The sequence below is a fragment of the Cryptomeria japonica genome, chromosome 7 (genome assembly GCF_030272615.1).
Source record: "Cryptomeria japonica chromosome 7, Sugi_1.0, whole genome shotgun sequence".
NCBI lineage: Eukaryota > Viridiplantae > Streptophyta > Pinopsida > Cupressales > Cupressaceae > Cryptomeria > Cryptomeria japonica.
This window is the reverse complement of record NC_081411.1, coordinates 9,228,214-9,249,454: the sequence shown is the minus strand read 5'-3', so window position 1 is coordinate 9,249,454 and position 21,241 is coordinate 9,228,214. Positions and strand designations below refer to the sequence as shown.

The 21,241-nt window shown below is 38.0% G+C and overlaps 1 protein-coding gene across 1 annotated transcript in view; it reads left to right on the top strand.

Annotated features, from left to right (window-relative positions):
- The window catches only part of LOC131030827 (transcription termination factor MTERF5, chloroplastic), a 36,729-nt gene extending 20,864 nt beyond the window's left edge, over positions 1–15,865 (top strand). The window contains exon 2 of the mRNA XM_057961745.2: positions 15,439–15,865. The gene's annotated coding sequence lies outside the window, so the exon portion shown is untranslated. The remainder of the gene's footprint in view (positions 1–15,438) is intronic.
- The last annotated feature ends 5,376 nt before the right edge of the window (positions 15,866–21,241 follow it).

Genomic DNA, 21,241 nt, shown 5'->3' with positions numbered 1-21,241 from the left:
CGCCAGGGGATGCAGTTGAACGCGATTTGGAGGTTTTTGAAAGATTTTGAGATTCGAAAATGGCAAATTTTTGGAGTTTTAAGCCAAATCGCTCTTGTCCTTCAGTCAAGGACCAGGGCGAAATGACTCACTTGGACCATTTTGACCTCATTTTGATCAAATTGAAACGTCAAGGACGCAATGGAAGGTGGAATCAACATGACAGAGCGCCAGGATTTAGCTGTTTGCAATGGAAGTTGAACTTTTGCCCTCAAGGACAAAAAAAATCGCTCCTGTCCCCCACTGAAGGACCGGAGCTTGAAATCCAAAATTGCCTTGTCCTTGAAGGATTTGAATGATTTCGCGATTTGAGAAGAACAAAGGAAGTACATCTTATCAGTTGAATATAACTTGAAAGTACCATAATGAGGAAAATTGGCACTAGAAGCAAAATCGCTCCTGTCCCTCTGCCAGGGACCAGGGCGAATTTTAGTGATAGCTCCCGTCCCTCTCCCAGGGACTAGAGCGATTTTCCTTATAAAACAAGTTTTGGGCAAAGATCAAGTGAGTGTTAAGTTTGAGGCAAGCAAAGGAGGCGTAACGAACCCATTGAAGATAATTTGAAGATTGTAAAACGCCAAGTGAAGCCCATATTGTCCTAGGCGCTCCTGTCCCTCTCCAAGGGACCAGAGCGATTTCTTCCTTAGACAAATTTCTTGCCAAGTTGAAACGAATTCCATGTCAAAGGTGAACGAAGGGGAGCATGGCGGATCCGTTGAAGATAGTTTTAAGTATTGGCAAAGAATGATTGAGCCTACAAATGCAAGTTCGCTCCTGTCCTTCAGTCAAGGACCAGGGCGAAATCTTAGTTATTTTGCCTTCCCTTCTGATTTTTGATGAATCCAGACCAAGGTACAAGGGGGCAATGATGTTTGGAACGCCTCGAAGAGAAAGTAAATTGTCAAAGACCGCAAAAGTGATAGAAACGCCCAAGTTCGCTCTTGTCCCTCTCCAAGGGACCAGAGCGATTTCTTCCTTATGCAAATCTCCCACAAAGTTAAAGTGAGTTTCATGTCGAAGATGAATGGAGGGGAGCATAATGAGTCCGTTGAAAACAAGTTTGAAGGTTGGCAAAGCACGAACAAGCCTACAAGTGAAAGCTCGCTCCTGTCCCTCACTAAGGGACCAGAGCGAAATAGTCAAATGTGCTTAAATGTTGAATATCACTCCCATTTCATACGTTCAAGAAGGAATAAAGGACATCATTTTACGCCTTGAAGACAATTTGATATTAATATGATGAAGGATTTGCACCATAAACTAAAATTCGCTCCTGTCCTTCAGTCAAGGACCAGGGCGATATTCACTAGACTGGTCATTTCTTTCAAAAACCACGTCAAGGCGAGATTGCACAAGGTCAAAATGTCTTTGGAAAGATGATAAGCAAGGAACCAAACGTCAAAAAGCGACTAACTTGAGCAAAGAAGCAAAATCGCTCCTGTCCTTCAGTCAAGGACCAGGGCGATATTCATAAAACCAATCATTTTTCTTCCTAGATCACATCAAAGCAAGGTTACACAAGATCCGAAATGTCATTTGAAAGGTGATGAACAAAGAGTTAAGGTTAAAAGATGACGAATTTGAGCTAGAATTCAAAGATCGCTCCTGTCCCTCACCAAGGGACCAGGGCGATATTCACTTGAATATCAAATTTACCTTGTAAAGGACAGGTAAAGTACGCGTGGAATGAAAGGATAAAATAGTTACTTGCCTTGTGATGCAAAGTGGTGATTAAAGAAGCGAAGACCAAGGAGTAAACGCAAAATGGCTCCTGTCCCTCTCCTAGGGACCAGAGCGATGTGGTTTGTACCCCTTACATCTCCCATGTTTTGGCGCTAACATCATTTTCAAATTATTTCAAATGCTAAATTTCGATAAACCTTGATATTTTTAATTAAAATTGGCATTTAATAAGTGCACACAAGACATTTAATTAATTAATTTTGTCTTTTAAATCGAAACTATTAAATACGAAGGCATTAAATTAATTAATTATTATTTTAAATAAATAAATTGGGGCGCTTGGGTTTTATTTTCCATATTTTAAAAAGGTCGGCCTTGATTTTTATTTAAAATTTGTTTTTATTTTGCCTTATTTCCAAAAGTCGGCCTAGAGGTAATTGAGGGGGTAAGCGCTTATATAAAGGGGGTGTGATATGGCATTTTAAAACATCATTCAATCATCCTTTGCATGCGATTTGGAGAAGACAATTACAAGGTGCGAATTTCATCAAGGAGAGGTGCGAAATTTCCATTCAAAGGGGAGTGCGAACTTGGTTTGTGTTCAAGTGGAGCGAATTTGCCATCAAGACGTTGAAGACCCCACAAGTTGGCGAAGTTAACAAGGAAGGCGCCTTTGCTAGAGGAGGATCGCATTGATACTTCAAATTTCGATTTTTGCCTAGGCGATTTCCTTATTTTGCATTTTTTTAGAGTTAGCTCTCAAGTGAGGTATGGCGAAGTCTTCCCTTGTCTTGAATTTTGAGTATTGATCTAAATTTTGAATTTTGAAAATTTGAAATTTCCAGTAGCTCAATCGTATTTAGGAAATGATAACTGAAGGACTTATCATGAAGTTTCCTAAATTCAATCTTTAATCTAATCTATATTTTTACATTGCAAAATCTATTTCTTATTATGAAATGTTGTGTAGGTGTTACAATGGCGACCCCAAAGGCGGGAGCATCCACCAGTCGTCCAGCTCTCATGAAGGAAGATCAAAAGAACGAAGAATTGGAAACCAAGATCGTGTCTAAGTGGAGCAACGTTGGAGATACTAACTTGGGGAACTTCAGTGTGAAGAAGTTTCGAGAGGTCCCTTACATTGGCAAGCCATCACCTGTCGCAAGGAGAATAATTGAAAGTGGCATTATCAAGGCGGCCGGCTTCCCTCTAGCAATCCAGTGCCATGAGTTGATGATCGAGTGTGCTCGCCATTATGATCCACAGTCCAGATTGATAGTGTCCAAGGAAGGAGACACTTTTGCTTATCTTTCAGAGGAAGCTATCAGTGAAGCTCTTCACTTGCCAGAACATAAAGATATGATTTATAAAAGCTTAGAAGGAGCCAGGTCCATGTACGAAGATGATCCAGACACTTGCCTAAGCATCATCAATAAGAACTGGTTACTCAAGAGTCGTCCTCGCCTGAGCAAGATCCCGAACACACCACATAGGATCGACTTCCAGGAGGAGTACAGAGATTTGATAACATTACTCAACCGAGTTACAGGGGCTCCTCAAGCCTTCTATTTTGAGAAGTGGATGTTCTACTTCATCCAAGTGATAGTTCAGGGAAAAGGAACAATCCATTGGGCTAGAATGATTAGCCATTGCTTGGACGTACAGTTAAGAAGACTGAAGGCTACCAAGTCTTTCCACATGAGTTCATATATCATATATGCCTTGATCAGGAGCTTTGAGTATGCAGGACTACCTCACAGAGGGGTAATTGGAAGAGGACCTGGGGAAGTCAGAGTTTGTGATTCCTATGTTCACTTGCATCATCCGCCAGGAAGTAACTACAAGTTAGTCAATGATACCTTCACGATGAACATCACCAGGATATTGCAAGGCGGGATTCACAATCGGCTATCTCAGGATGCACAAGAGCTTGTAAAGAGGTACGGTGCTTGGTTCATCCAATTTCAGAAGTTTACATATATTAGAGTTCATGGATGTCCTTCACCTCCCTATATGTTGCCGAGATATCTGACAGACAGAATTGTGTTACTTGAGGTAACAAGACAGTTGGCCGCTTATGTGAAAGCATTCAGACACAGACATGGAAATGGAGTTCCTGTGCCTATCATATTAGGGAATTCAGTTGAGGTATGTCCTAATGCTCTAGCCATGGATGATGCAGAGAAAGAGTTAGCTTTATATTCATTTTCATTCTTTGCCTTGAGAGAGAACTTTGATCCATATGGGTATATAGAGGGGACAGTCGGAAGAAAATATAAGCATGAGTTTCAGATAGAAGACTTTGTGATGAATCTCTTGGATGACCTTGAAGTGAAAAGAAAGATGCATTCTAGATTACCTTTAGACTTATCAGAAAATGCAAAATTTACAGAGTGGCCGACCAAGCTCAGGACAGTGGCAGACATCTCCAATCATCTTATGATCGAGAAAGCAAATCAGTGAGGCTAGATTGGAATGAACCCGAGGTTGTGGATCTAGAGGCTTTGATGGCTCCAGTCTTGTCTTGTACTCGCAGATGGGTTGATGTGTAGCATCAGAAGTTGAGAGAGCAAGACATATCTATGACTTTCACTTTGGAAGAGAGACCGGTTGAAGGAGGAGCAAGTGTAAGTGAGGGTAATCCTAATCCCAGAAATGCAAGCAAAGGCAACCTTCGAAGTGTAAGTGAGGGCAATCCCCCTCCAAGAGGCTCGAAGAGGAAAGAGAGACCTAAGAAAAGAGAATCCTCCAAGAAGAAGCCAGAGGCCAACCGAGATCGTTCATCCGGCACATCTTCTCGACCTGAGAAGAGGACACTTGAGATGGAGGAGTCTATGGAATCAATGGTACAAAACGATAAAGAAGGGCAGGCACCTCGAAGGTGACCAAGTGGGTCTCTCCAAGCTAATGAGTTACATGAAGATAAGGAAGATAATGAAGTAATATCTCCTCTCAGAAAAGAAGAAACATTGTCTAATGAGATACAGGTTAGAGATACAAGATCTGCCATTCCAGATTGGTTAAAGGAGAGACTAACAAGGGTGATTGTGATCGAGGACGAGGATAATGTGATTGATTTAGAGAGCCTTGTTGGAAATTCTCAGGAAGTGACAGAAAAGAGGAAAGCCACTAGGATGTCCAAGATGATCAGAGATGAGACAGGATCCAGGAAATTACAGATAGCTACACCAGCAGTGGACAAGTATGAAGGTGAGATCCTCGCAGAGGAATATGATGTAGAGACATTAGAGCTTGGTCCACTCACAACCGAGCAGACGTTGGATGATGCCACTGATTCATTTGAGGCACTTAAGGACAAGCTTAGAGAAGAAATGGAAAAGAATAGGAAGCTTGAGCGAGAGGTCAGTGCTTGGAGAGGCTACTTTAGCCATCTCAATCAGCCTTTGAGGCGTCAGGATCCAGCAGTATCTCCTGTGCAGGCACTTCCCCTCGAATCAGTTGGCGAGGCAGAGAGAGTCAGGAGTTTGGTTCAGCTTATGAGCTCATGGATTGACAAATCCCATACAGTTGCTATTGAATTTGCAACAAGGATGATGCAGACCATTCATCGAGCTATTCAAGTTCTTGAGGTCGTCCACAACTTGATGATAACGGTAGCTGCTTTTGCTCATACTAAAGATGTTATCATTCCTGTCCTGCAAGTAATCAGACAAACATCAAGGAAGGTCCTAGTGCAAGAAAAGATAATGGATGGAGGACCTCATGGTTTACTTCAGTGGTCGACTTTACTCCAGATGAAGGAAGTTCTCTTCGAGGACATCAGTACTAGATGCAATCATGTTGAGGAGGCTATCCACCCGATCCAGAACAGAGTGTTTGAGGTACTACGTACTATTCTTGGCAGGAGGATCGAAGTTGAGACAGATGTGGATTTACAAGAATTAGAAGATAGAGTCAAGGTCATCTTTTGCAAAGATGAGAATATTATTACAGATGAGCAACGGGACCAGATGTTTGCTACCATGCTCCTGATTGAGAAGATCAAAGAGCTTGAACCTGAATGGGACGCTGCCCTTCTCAAGGCTTTCGATCAGGTCATCCACTTAGAAGAACGAATGAAGAATCTTCCCGAGATTCCAATTGCTGAGATCGAAGGAATCGTGTCTAGATTCATTGCATATGCTAAAAAGGAGCATTGGAAAGGGAATAAGATTCTAGATGAGAGGTTATAGATGAGGTGGCACCTTAATTGTCATTGGTCTATGTCTCCTAGATTTTCATGCCAAATTTAATATTTGGCTATGCATTTAATATTGTTCAGTAAAAAGGAGGCTATTTGTAACAAACCCTAATTAGGGTTTAGGTGTCATAATCTTGGCCATTGATCTTCTTTTGATCTGGACCGTTCATTGTAATTGAGGATGCTATATATACCCTCATTTCTTTTCATTTTAAAGCTAAAAACTAGAGATTAGATATCAGCATTAGTGATTAGAGATTAGCAATTTGATAGAAGCAAGTATTTTGTAGCAAGATTGAGCTTTGAAGAAGGAATTTCAAACAATTGTTGTTCATGATGGCTTTGAGATCAATAAAATATTGAAGTTATGGTGTTTTATTGTAATTCTTGTGGTTATCTTCATGGTTGTTCGTTTTCTTGAATCATTCTCAATCAAAATAGTGTTTTAATTTGAAGGACAAAGTGTTGGACTTGATCGTTGGTGAGGTTCACTTTCCAAACCACTAGCTTCTTGCTGATTGTAGGAACGCCTTGCGTGGTCAACTGGATCGACTTGAATCACTTAAACTTTCAATCATTGTTGTATCTTGGACATGTGCCTTTGTGGTAGTGTTTATGATCCTTGATGAATTGAAAAATCATTTGTTACCTTAGAAGATCTCATCAATTTCAATTGAGTTGTTACTTTATGGCAATATTGAAGTTGGTAGAATCTTGCCAAGTCTCATCCACATTAAGTCATTCTTAGGGTTAGATTAGACTAGATCTCTCGCAAGCCCTACTCTTTTGATCTTTTTTTGAGAGCTTGTTAGTATTAGGAAACCCTGTTCCTGTAGTTTGGATTTGGCGTAAGACCCCTTGATGAAAAAGCAATCACAACGGCCACTGGTGCTTATCCACACGTAGAGACCCTACTTAAAAGAACATTGAAGTCACCCTAACTGATCCTTCTTGCGATACCTTCAGCAGTTAGAGATTTTATTCAAGAGAGGATAAGGTACCCTTGGGTATTTTATTCTGTGTATGATTGTGTACAAAATACACGTCAACACTGCCCAACTACCTTCACAATCTCTGTGCTGCTAGTGGGAGTAACCAATTTGCCTGAATCGACCTTTGGTGGGTCAGTCTGTGCCTACATTTCCACTAGCAAAGGTTTTGACTTTTCAATGGTTGCCGGTGGCACTGTCTTAGTGTGTACCTGTGAATCAACCTGTTTCTCTGCTTGTGTTTTTACAGTGTTATCTGCCGGTATCTCTGTCTATTTTTCTGCCTTGTCCACTATAGGTATCTTAGATGTTGTCTTTGTTGGTTTCTCAATGCTTGCATCAGTGTTATCAGTAACCATGCCACTAACCAAGGGATCAATTGAATGTTCAGTTTGCTCTGACCTCTCTGTTTGAGTCTCACCCCAATCTCAATGTTTTCAGTAGGTTGCTCAGTAGCAACATCATTTTTCTTTTCCTCAGTGCTTTCTTTATCAACTACAATATTAACCTCCTGAGTGTCAATGTTCATCGTGTACGAAATTTCAGACTTAGGGTTTGTGTCTTCATGTGGTGTTTCCACATTCTCAATAGCCGGTGTACTGTCAGTCTGCACCGGTGGAGTAACTGAAGGTGGTGGTAGGTTATCAGTCACTTTTATATTAGGTAGTCCACCTACCTTGCCTTTTCCTTTGTCCTTTTGATATACCTTGAAAGTTTTAGGTCTTTTCAGTTCTTCTTGTTTTTCTTTCTCAACAAAGAAAATGTCCCATTTGTCAACTGTCTATTCTGAAATTTGATTAACTCTGCGGGTCATTATGCTCACATGCCGGTGTCCACTTGAAAAAACTGATCTGTTAGCCTCACTAATAAGTTCATCAATCTCTTCAATAGAGTTTACCGGATGTACAACTAGCAGTTTCTCAATTTTAATTTTCTTATCTAGCTCCATAATTGCTAACCTCTTAGCATCTAACCGCCTATACAATTCACTAGGCAAATCATCTACAACTTCTATTAACACTTTCTTATATATGTCAAGATGTAGGATGATGCTATTCTCTATACTTTCTTTTTCCTCATTTGTGAATGTATCATACAATTTGCTTACATTGGATAAGTTACCATCATCTGTTATTTCATTTAGTAAGTTGTCCAATGGTGGTATAACTTGTTGCTGCTTTTTCTTCTTTGGTGTCAACTTCTTTGCCGGTGGTCTCACTGCTTGTTGCTTCTGCCTTGTTGTTCTTGTTTTCTTGGGAGGAGGAGAGGGTACCGGTGAGGTTTTTCTCTTCCTATCAACTCGCTTAAGCTCAGCAGGAATTTCACTGTCAGAAGATGTACCAACTGGTGAGAGATGTGGCTCCGGTTGTAATATTCACTCACTGGCCAATGAATGTATGTTACTTACAAGAGGGGCCTGCACATGCAGGAAGACCAACTGCCTAGAGCTCACTGCTTGATTACAAAAGGAAGTCTCACTGACTTACAAAATGGATTATGAAAATCCAATATAATGTACTGCTATAATTCAGCGTCTGCTATGCCAGGTTCAGTACCGGTTTAAGCTCATACAATAACCATAAACCCTTATACAAAATCTACATATTTGCTCATTCTATCCTCGCATATCTCGCTTCTTATCTATCATCCATCATCCATATTACAAAATGATTTACAAGACCTCATATATATGAGTCTTATTACAATATGCCTTGTTGGCTTTACAAAAGATATTTACAATTAAATACAATAAACAAAACTTTATTCCTGTCGGCTGGGATATTGGTGAACATTGTTGCCGCTGTTGGTGAAGTGTCTATCGATGCCGGTGCCAGTGCCTGAAGATATCCACAAGGTTGCCGGTAAGTTTCCATCAATGACAAGACCTTCAATCACCTTCAATTCTCATTGGAGTGTGCAATGCCAACAGTGTCGCGTGGTGACATGCAGTTAATGAGGTGGAAGGTCCAGTGGTGACGCGACAGACAGGTAACATATCATCAAGATGAATGTCGAGCAAACTGTGGTTTCGATGGATCTCAGGGTGGACTCACCTAAGGCATTAGTTTCATCGACATGAAAGGTGTCGATGAAACTAAGATTTCGATAAGACGAGAAAACAGTTCACCAAGTGCTCGGATCCATCGACAAGGGCACATCGAAGAGATTTCAACTGATTTCATCGAAAACTGAAGGCATCGATAAGACTGTGGTTTCGATGAGACAAGAAAATGGATAGCCGAAGAGGAATTTTAGCCGAAAGGTTGAAGCCGAGCAAGCTGAGGAAGAAACAAAGAGCCTCATTTCGGCGGTGAACTTAGGCGGTGCTGAGGTGGCAGGTGGAGAGCCCGGAGTGAATACCCTCGCGACAGGTGGTGCCCAGTTGTGAACTCCGAAGCCAATCAAGTTGTGACGCGACAGATAGATGGCATGTCACCAAGGGGTGATTTATGGAGCAGGCCTTGGCTTCGATAGACCTCAAGGCGAACTCATCGGAGGCTCAGTTTCATTGACATAGAATGGTGTCGATGAAATTGAGGTTTCGATAGGAAATGTGAATGGCTGGCCAAAGGAAGGATTCCACCGAAATAGAGACCAAGGTGAGATGGTGGGCCCGGTGGCACTAACGTGGCGGATGAGGCCACTCACAGGTGGATCCATAGGCAAACCAGGATATGACACGTGTCAGGCCCACCAGAAGAGAAAGTGATAGATGGAGCCGCTCAGGTGAGGTAAAGGTCGGGGAAGTCAAGGCAAATCAACGGTGATGTGAGGGAGATCAACGACTGTCGCCAAGTCGCAACAAAAACTTGCTCGATGGCTAATAGCCGCAACTTGGAGACCAAGCGGTGGGGCCCGATAGAGAGGGAGAACATTTCAGAGGAAGTAAAGAACAAGCAAGTTCAAGGAAGATCTACAGTTGTCGCCATACCGTGAGATGGAGGTGCTCAAACGATAATGGCCGCGACTTGGCGACCGATGAAGTGGCAGAATAGGTGGAGTCTAAAGGGACTCATGAGAAAACCAGGAGGTGACATGTGGCTGAGATCTGCGAGGGTTAATTTTTGCCGAGATATGGATTTATCAAATATCAGTGGATGGCTCTCGATCCGAGGAATTTGATTTTGCAGTCAAGTGCAACCCACGACAAGTATTTTTGGGACAATGACCTCGGGATCTTAGGGTTTATTCTTCAATCAAAAAGATTGGATTTTTTACAGGCCAAGTGCGGTAGCGATTAAGTTTTTAACAACCAGAGACCAAGTGGTGGGGCATGTTTCTAAGCGGATTACCCAGGGAGGTTAAAAGGCATGTTAGTTTACCATGATCGGATGGCTTGGCTGTCGCTATACCGTGATGGAAACTCATCCGAACTTTAAAGGCTGCGACATGGCGACTAAAGGAAAAGTGCTCAAAATCAAGGCCTCTTGATCCCTTGGCGCCAAAGAATTTTAAATATTCAAAAGAAAATCGATAGAGCTATGCAAGTTGCATCTTTCATTGCTTCAAGATGAAAATGAGTTGGTGAGAGGTATCCAGGAGATTTGCAGAGGACATAATGGTGCACTGCTCTGTGTTTTCTTAGGTAGAACCATCAATACTCTGGCTCAAGATTATACACCGGCAATATGAAGCTGCCGGTTGTTGTAACCAATTTTGGGAGATTGAAGCCTACCCTTTCAGCTACATTCCAACTGAATGCCTAGTGAATTAATGAAGCATGCATCCCAGACAAAATGTTAGGTTTCTCCCTCAACTACAATGGCACAAAAATACAACTTTTGCAATAAATGACTGTTAGGGTAAGATTTTCTTGGAGGTAGCTCGAAGCTTGTTGCATTCTGATTGATATAAAAGGATACCAAGGCTACCTAGAAAATGAGACATAAATTTTGTAACAAAACTTTGGCAAAATTAATACAGGCCATGTTCTTGGCAAATTCTGAGTCAGATATGTTGTACTTGTAACCTTTTGACAGAGGAATGAAATATACAGTCCAAAGAATTTAAACTCAGACTTTGTATTGTCTCTGTGTCATAGTATTGGCATTCATTCTTTTAAATAATCAAAGATCATTTATTTGAATGATTTGCTAGGCATCTAATGAAGTTGTTCTTAGTCTTTTTCTTAAGGAGTAAAATATGAAACACTCTGAACAAGGTAATTGATATCGGTATTAGTTGGTGTGGATTTGATGACAAAGTCTGGTTCAGATTATAGCTCTGTTTATGTCAGGCATATTCAGAGTTAATAGATCAAAAACTTGTGATTTGTGTATTAGTTCTTTCTGTCAGGTTGCTGTCTATTGTGGATGACTCTGTTGCCTGGATAAGGCACTGGTTTATCTGTTGGGCTTTTGGGTGCATTTTGTGATCCTTTCAAAAGTCAAGTCAATTTTCCATTTAAGTTTTGTTGTATTGGTCAGTAAGGAATGTTTATAGGAATTTACACTGGTTTCCTGTAAACCATTTACTATTTTTGTAAGAAAATATTCTTAAAAGGGTTCACCTGCCCAACCTTTCATTAGCTTAAAGTGTAGGAGGTTTCCTAAGTCTGGAGCCTCATTATGTTGTCTTTGTTTCAAACCTTTTGTTGATTCTCTTCCATTGCAGCACAAAGGCAGTACCTTTTACTTTCAAGAGAAGAAACAAAAGTTTTCAAAATGGAGAAAAACAGGCTATTTGAGTAGCTCGAAGAAATGTTCCTACACGAGGATGACCATGTGGATAAAGTGGATGAGGTTACATGGTTTGTCTTTTACCTGTCTTTTGATGACTTAGCCACTTGGATGCATGGGAGTTGGATGATGCCATTTCAAATCAAACTCTAGGAAATAATGTATAAGGGTGCAACTCTAATATGAATCAAGTTTGTTAGTCAGTGGGGTGAGGCCTAGAGACATTGGACCGATGGTGTCACAGTATCTTCACATTTTGGGTATGCGAGTTCAGACAGTGATCAAACCATTTGTAGATTACCCTGTAAGTCTAGGAATTCCCAAACACGTTTTTGCCACAATGAAAAAGGACCATATATTCTTCCATATGATATGGAAGAATTAATGAAGCCCAATTTGGAGAGCCTGCTTACTTTTGGTGTAGGGAAAAGGGCTCTTCCTTCTGTGATAGCACAGTATCCACAGATTCATGGGACTGAATTGAAGCCAAAATTATTTTCGTAACACTATTAATTTCAAGGAAGATACAACAGAGTCATTGGTAGAATTCTGGAGAAAAGATGCCACGCATTGTTAGCCTTCCTCAGACATCAATTGTAAAATGAGTAGAATGTTTGAGAGGGTATAGTTTCACAGATGAAGATATAACAAAAATGGTGGTTGCTTGTCACAAGTGTGGATTGTGAAACTCATGAAACATAGTTTTTACTATTTTAAGAGTGTGATGAATAGGCTTCTGCAAGAGTTTGTAGAATTTTCTGTTTACTTTACTTACAACCTGGAACTCAAAGTCAAACCTTGTTTTCAGAGGATGTTTTAGATTTAAAAAACAGTGTTAACTAGGGCGCTGACCCTTAACAAAGTCATATACTATCAAAAAGAAAGAAATCTCGTAGGCAAAAAGACAACACATTGGAGCAAGTCTTGGATTAACAAGTTTGAACAAAGGAAACCTGTCCAACCATCAACAACAAAGACCCAACTCAAGAAGGGGTGTGGAGACCCGATCCAAAGGGGGGGGGGGGGAGGACTTCCCCTTCCGCCTGCGACAAACAACAGTCCAGGCAATACTGTTATCGAGGCCATCAAGGGAATGACCAAGCGGTAAGGAACTCGGTTGTAAACCATCAATGGAGCTAGCAGCAGGCCGCTGCGAGACAAAGGCATCATTGGCAGTTTAGAATGTTAAGAAAGGGCATCATTGACAGTTTAGAATGGATCCTCATTTGCAGATCAAAGGTTTGAAGAAAGACTAGATGGTTTGGTGCTCAAACACGTAAGTGATATGTGAATATTGTTGGAACTTCACTGATATGTGTATATTGTTTTCAAAGGATGTTAAGAAAGGGCATCATTGGCAGTTTATAATGGATCCTCATTTGCAGATCAAAGGTTTGAAGAAAGACTAGATGGTTTGGTGCTCAAACATGTAGGTGATATGTGTATATTGTTGGAACTTCAATGTTTGAGGAAGGTTTTCCTAGGTTCCAACAACTTGATGATGATAAGTAAACAAGTCTGAAACTCTGGTGTGTTAGTGACACACTATTGATGAAACTTCAATAATCACAGGAACCATCCTTTCGTTCCTGTGATCTGGCGATACAAAAGGAAAGTTTGATGTAGCTGGTGACATGTATATCGTTGGAGCTCCTTTATTCAAGGAAGCCTTCCCCAAGCTCCAACAATCCAATGACAACAAAAAGAAAGGGCGACTCCGATGGTGGTTCCACTCCTTCTAAGCATTTTGTCAGACCTAAGGTGATTGCCATAGCTCCTTGTGGGTTGGACAATGATCCAATCATGAGTTTTAAGCTTGTGTGGATGTTCTCATCATTGAAGCCAATACAGTATTGACAAAATCTTTCCAAGGTTCCAATGATCCGATGATGGAGGTAGGTGTATGACATGGATACTGATGAAAACATACTTCTTTCTTGCTGGAATATCTTCGATCGTTAGGACGATTCAAAGGTCCTAGTGATCCAATGATGAGTGCCACGACAGATTCTTATGATACAAAAAAGGGTTATTGTTGAAGCTATAAGCTTTGCGGGGACATGAAAAAGTTTTCAGCAATCCAATGAGAGAGAGTTATGTGGCTTGATTTTAAAATGTCAAGAAGGTGCTACCCCATCATGCAAGGAAATTCAAACTTCACCAATGGACATTGATTCTTTTAGAGTGGCTGCTAGGGTTTAATCATGAGAACAACTCATTGACAGTGTAAATGCTAGCATGAATTAGCATTAATGGTTCCAATTGAGGAAGATATAATCAGATTCTTGTCGATTCTTTTTCACATATGGAATCAATAAGAAATATCAAAGTTCAGTGCGATTTGTGAAAGCGTAGTTCAAGGGTTTCTCTGAGAATAGTGAAGGAATTCTCTCAGGGATAGAAAGCAGCTTGGTGCCAACAACCAGTAAATGCTCAGTAGCTTTTCCTCCTACAATTATTTCATGCTTTCTTCTAGGGTATAGATTGCAGATAGTTGTTGTTGTTTTCACTCAAACCCTCGTTTTATCAAATAATTATGAAATTGAGTAGGAGGAGCAGATAAACTATATTGTGGACCAGCTTTTGATACTGACACTAATGCTTTTGTAATTTGGTTGCTATACCCACCAAACAAGATGATCCAAGTGAAATTATGGGAAATCTTTTTGTTCATAGATTGGAAGATACAAGTCTGGTTGAAGTTGCCAGCTTAACTACAACTACACATGTAGCCATGTTTACTGAAGCAGCTACGATGTAAATGTTTGCTAAAAATGATAAATATAAACAAGAAATTTTATCATTAAATGAGAAATTGAATATTGCTACAGGTGCCATACCCCCACCACTTCTTCCATTGCAGACTGATTTAGAAAAAGGAGTTATAGAAAGAAACAATTGAAAAAAGAAAGTTACAGAAGGTTGTGCTGGAGAGGAGAAAGAAAGAAAATGAACTTGTCCAAGATTTAAAGCTAGCAAAGTTTTATATTGTTGTGGGTTTAATTAATAGAAAGTTTGAAAAATTGATGACACATGTTGATGAACTTTGGGAAAAACATGAAGCAACAAACAATGTATTTATGGAGATGATTTGAGTTGAGATAAGATTAAGTGTATGGAGAGGTACATATCTTCCAGAATAGAACTTTAAAATATTCTTGTGCAGCAAAAGAAGTGCTTTGACAAAGATTCTTTAAAGCATTTAATATGAATTTGTGATAGTGTCAAGATGATGAAAAGCATGCTAAGGCATCACAAAACGTTTCAGGGACTTATTGTTAAGGAATTGAAGCGCTATGACAAACTAAAGGGATATCTTATACCATCCTTTTGAAGGGAAGATGGAATAGAAAATAATCATGGAAAGTGGAAGGAAGAATTTGCGTAAGCTTCTACTCAGATTATTAATATCATAAATGATGATGAGGAAAAGGTTGTTGATAATATGAGTTTTTCAATTGTATAAGTTGTCAATGTTGGAATTTGGTATGATGCAAATTAATTTACCACTATCACATATGTTAATAAGGAATATGTAGATCATTTAGCCAAAGATAAATCAATTCTTTTCACTAGACTTTGATAAATCAATCTTTCTTATCAGAATTATTGAGCAGAAAAGGGATAAATACAATATTAAGCTATATTATAAGTTATCTTAGGTGGGACCTTGGCAGATCAACAGATCGCGGGTACCCACAGTTATAAAATGAAACTGAAATGTGCTCAATTTGCATTTCAATGGGTTAGAATAATTGATTATCTTGTTATTTCATCATCTCTCCAACCGCGTGTTGTTTTCTTTATCTTTTAAGCATTTGTACTTCTTTGTTTCGACCATAATCAGTTCAAAGGATGGCACATCTTCATCAAGGTCTACGCCATTTCAGCTCCAACTTTCTCTCAAGTGGTGGAAAATGTATTGTCTTTTGTTCTATCAAAGATGCCTCTGGCATATTCTTTAATTTTGATTGATTGTCAAATGATTATTTGACACTTGTACATGGCCCGATGCTTGCTGCTCCCTTGTTTTATATAAGGGATTTCAAGGCCATTGTTTAGGGTTCTGAACTCATGTTTTGGGCAGGTAGAATATAGAGGTGTCGAGTCTAGTGTTAGAGAATTGTATTAGAGAATGAATGCTTGAATTTTGATAGCAAATATCAATCAGTTTTCTGAGAAATTAATGAAAATAATTGCAAGAGTCTTCTCCATATTATGTACTCAAATTTCATATAAATCAATAATATCAAGGGTGTGTTGGTTTGTCATTATAGTATTTTTGTAATTGTGTAATTTGTGTATGGATTTCTTTCAATGAAAGAATTAAATGCTTTATTCAAATTATTGTGAGTTTGAGTAGATAAGGTGGATCTGTAAGTAGGATGTTATAATAATAAAAGCAGATGCATTAATTAAAATTAATTTGTTATTTGCTTCGATAACCTAGGATAGGCATTGAACTGAGAAATTGTCTAAGTTTGGTTCACAAACAGTTTCAAAGAACGATGCCATTTTACTTTTCATGTTGTTAGGAGTAGTTTAGGTTAGAATATTGTTTTCAATTGCTAGTTAATGCTTGATAACTAAGAATGGAGCCAAATTCAGAGTTAACTATGCTTTCCTTTGTATATTTTAATTGAGAACCAATCGACTTAATTACAATTTATGAGCATAACTCAAATTTTAATTGAGAACCAATCGACTTAATTACAATTTATGAGCATAACTTGTTGAAGATCAAAGGATATTGTAAAGGGGAACCCACCTTGATTTTGCAAAGCCTAAAGTGTAGAAGAGATCAATCCTGTGATTGAGTTTTTTTATTTGGCCATTGATCCAAGATTATGATCATTGAACATGGTTAATTCATAGGAAATCTTGGGCAATCAGTTGGAATAACCAATGCCACTAATTCTCTGTCCATTATAGAATTAGATTAATATCTATAAAAATACTCCTAAGGAAGCAATGTGGCTACACACATTTTGTTTAGATATTGACTTTGAGTTTAGAATAATGAGGATTAACTATGATAGTCAATGTATTTCTTTGGTAAAAACATTGATGTACCATACTTGTACTAAGAATATATGTTTGGTACCAAATCTTTGTTCATGATATGTTTAAGCATTAGAGGGCCCACATAGAGAACATTGTTATTTTTAATATTATTTATTTTAGATTGACTAAGTCATTGAGCACATACAAATTTTGTTGGTGTAGGGATGCAATGTGTCTTTCAATCTCTAAGACTTAAAGTTATTTTATGTTACCCTATTATATCTTTGGAATATAAATATCAAGTGGTAAAATGCTAGGATTGGGGGTCATATTCACCTTAAAAATCAAAAGGTATACCCATAAAGAACACAAATGACATCTATCAAAAACTTGACCAACTTTTAATTTTTTTTTATCACATTACACATGATATAATTATAATAATTTTGATTTTTTTTTGGATAGACCTAGGGAATAGACCTATGTCTTGGGGCTCATTAAAGATGATCTTTCCTATGTAATGAGATTAGAGGCTTCATAGTTTGGCTAATTGAACTTGAACCAACACATACTTTGTTAGCCAATAATTGGGCAAATCCACTAGGTTCAAATCATATGACAAATTGACATCAATTCAATGATAACCCAATAACACAACTCCACACTATAATAAAGGAAAATAATACTCCGAGTTCAAGGATTATTACTTGGTACACATACAAGATCATCAATAACATACACCACCCTTCTTATACTAAGATAACAAGAGATTTACTCCGTTATTTCAACAAAGTAAGATCACAAAATGACCTCTAAGCAAGGATCATCCAAAAAAAAAGTAAAAACATTAGGTCATAAATGAGATAAAAACACGTCTTAATTTTGATATCTTGGAACACATTAATAGAATTTGAAGGAATGCATTTGTCTCTAGAGCATATGCATAGATAAGAATACAAATGCATGGGTTCAATCAATTGGAATCAATCCGTGTGTTGCAACATATACCGATGAAAACTTATAGAGTAAACTCTAGAATTCTTAGGACTTGGAGATATAAGATTAGTGGCAGTCCTTCCTCCTCTTCTCATGACTCACTTAACACATAGCTTTGATCACTCCTACCAAACCTAGGGGGAAGAGTAGTAGATATGAACTATGAATAGGAGTGTTGACTTATTGTAAATGTATGTAGAGATGAATATAAGTTACAATAATTTAAGACAAAATAATAAGTGCTTCTTCCCTTTCTTCATTTAATATACATTACATTTTTGAAGGATATATATGTATTTCCTATATTATAAAAAAACTTCTTATAACAACTCTTGAAATATATGAGTTGTTTTAACAACTCAAATCCCTACAAACACTCTTAGATCTCTACATGAGTTGTATTAACAACTCACATTATTATTTTCACACACATCTACACACTTACTAAAATATTAAGTTGTTTCTCAACAACTTAATATTTGTTACACATAATTAAACACATGAACATTAATAATACATTTCCCAACACCCCTTCCTTTAGTGTGAACATGGTAGAACTCACACCCTTCATTTGCAGTAAGCCTAACTCTTGTGGCTCGTGATCTTGATTCAGAACGAAAGGCACCTCCCATTAACCTTTCATGGTTTTCACACAGGTTTACCACAAACCTACACATGAATAGGAACCCACTCATCTGTCCACCTCATATTGTTTTCTGGATTACCACGAACCTTTTCAAGATCCATGAACTACATTACACTGGTGCTTTTGTTCATTTTACAATATTTTACAAGAGGGTTCCATTAGAAATTGTTGATGATCGTGCCACTCAATCTCCAACAACGACGAAAATTTTTACTACAACCAGAGACATAATATTGAAGTTATATTCTCCCCCATTTTGTGAAATTTTCAATTATTGGAAATATGGAAGCACACATTACAATAGAAATGATATGCAACCATAATTGATAAGCGACCTTCTCTGTGGTGATTGATGAGAGGATGTTGATTGTCCTCCTTCCTCCCTCGCCTCCTACCTCCAATCTTGAATTATTTAAAGCACATATTCTTCATCACTAGGACATGACAACTCTTTGTGACTAGCATATTCTTTCCAATCTGTTTCTTCAGACAAGGAAGCATGATGATCTAGTTTATCATCTAGTAGATCTTGTGCCCTCTTCTTGCAATTCAAAATTGCATGTCCTGTTTCATTACAATAGAAAGATTTTTTTTTCTTTTGAAAGAATATTCTTAGATTTGTACTTTCCTTTTCTTGCTCTGTTATTTACAAATAAGACCTCTTCAGATTCCGAGTCTTCATTATGATCAAGTAGAGTAGATATTACTCCTTCAAGACTAGTGGTTACCTTGTTTAATGTGAACATCATTCCAAACATATTTTTAGGCAAACTATTCAGAAGTATTGCTTTGACATCACCATCTTTACTTTCTCATTAATCCTAGCTAGCTGATTTAGGAGAGAGTCAAACTTATTGATATAATTTGTCATTTTTGTATTTTTATCCATCTTCAATCCATACAATCTCTGCTTCAATGTTGTCTTGGTACTTTCTGCTTCATATTTGAAGAGCTTGTTTAATGACTCCCAAATCTCTTTTGCCAATTTCGCAAAATCCACATAGCGTAAATATGCTTTGATAAGCAAAGACCAATAGTTCCCAAAGCTTTCTAATCTTTGAAACTCCATTTCGCAATTTCATTTACATCAATTGTTATCACTGAATTTGTTTTAACAACATCCCAAAGATCCTTTTCTATCAAATGTATTTACCACATGAAAATATATCATTGACTTTATCAATGAAACTTAATTTGTCCATGATTACACTATCAAGGCTCTACTAAAAATGCACCTTGAAATATTATGACAATTAACAATCTCTGAAAAAGATATAATTTAATATTTAGACCCTATTCTAAAAAAATAATACCACGAGGACAAAATAACTTTAAAATACTAACCAAAATGACACACCTTGAATTAATTGGCAACACTACTCTCATCGAACCTGACAAGCGTAAACCTCAACTCCAACGTGGGCAGTCAACTCCAAAGCTAAGAGAACTATTTGGTACGATAAGAATAGAAGAGATTTGCATTTGAAGCACATTTGAAGTCGCACACTTTTCTTTACAGTTGGCAAAGCTCCTTCATGCTGAGTCTATGAACTTTCTAGCATACTTCTTGTTCACGTTCTGCCTAGGTATCTTCTCAGAAATGGTTCCACGGCTTGTAGAGTTCTTGAAAATGGCCATGCTACAGTTCCCTTAACGTGAGGTGAGAGCTTTGTTGCGCTAGACCGAGTCCTAACGGCTACAAGTAGAGAAAAACGGTTCCATCTTGTGCAGGGTACCTCTAAATGAATGAATATGTCAAGGGAATCGCAGGAGTACCATACAAACTCACTATTTTCAAATCTGCTACAAAACAATTGTCTTATTTCTCGTCTTTTGTTTGTGGCTTGCACTAAAAATTGCTTCAGGCATTCTTCAGATCTTCACCACCAATGTTTAGTATTCACAAGCATAGGAAATAAATAATTCCAACTCCTGTCTCACAACAAACCGCATTAGTATTTTCCACTGCGGTCTAAGTCTCCTCTCAATAACAGACATAAAAATTATCCTTGCTCTGATACCATATTGTAAATACGGGCAGAGATGAATAGATCTTACAATAATTTAAGAAAAAATAATATGTGCTTCTTTCCTTTCTTCATTCAATAGACACTTCATATATATTATAAAAAAAATTCTAATAACAACTTTTCAAATATATGAAAAAATTCTAATAACAACTTTTCAAATATATGAGTTGTTTACAAACACTCTTAGATCTCTTCATGAGTTGTATTAACAACTCACATTATTGTTTTTACAAACATCTACACACTTACTAAAATATTAAATTGTTTCTCAACATCTTGATATTTGTTACACATAATTTACACATGAACACTAATAATACATTTACCAACATGACTGCTGGCTTGAGATCCAAACCAGACAAATATGATATTGATTATTGGGAAAGGAAAAATATAGTGCCCAAAACGACCAAAGGGCACAACATAGTATCAAATTTCAAACACAAACACTTGACTGAATCATTTTTTTTTCAAAACAACAGATCATTGCGTCATTTCAGCTAACATAGCATAGTGTATTTTTTTAACATTGAGAACTAGAAGCATCAAAGAAATAATCATAAAAATTTTGAAGCAAACTTTAGAAGGACAGACCTTGGGGACAAATATATGCCTCTGGGTCTCATCCAAAATGGCCTTGCCTACATAAAAAGATTAGAAGCTTTGTAGTTTTCCAAGAAATTTTTTTTTATCTGCTAATTGGAGCCAAATAAGGTAGCAATGAAACGGTCATAAATTTTATGCTAACATGCAATAGAAAATAAATATGTAGAACAAGACACTTTCCATGAACAAAATATTGACTCTTGATCATGAAAATGTAAACAAAAAGGTAGTTAATCTAAACTAAAGAAACATGATTGCAGAACTCAACCTTTTAATGGATCCCGTTAAAATGAAATTTATTGGATCAATTATACATATTAGATAATTGAAGGTATGTGGTTCTCATGAAATGAAGAGGATCATGCCAC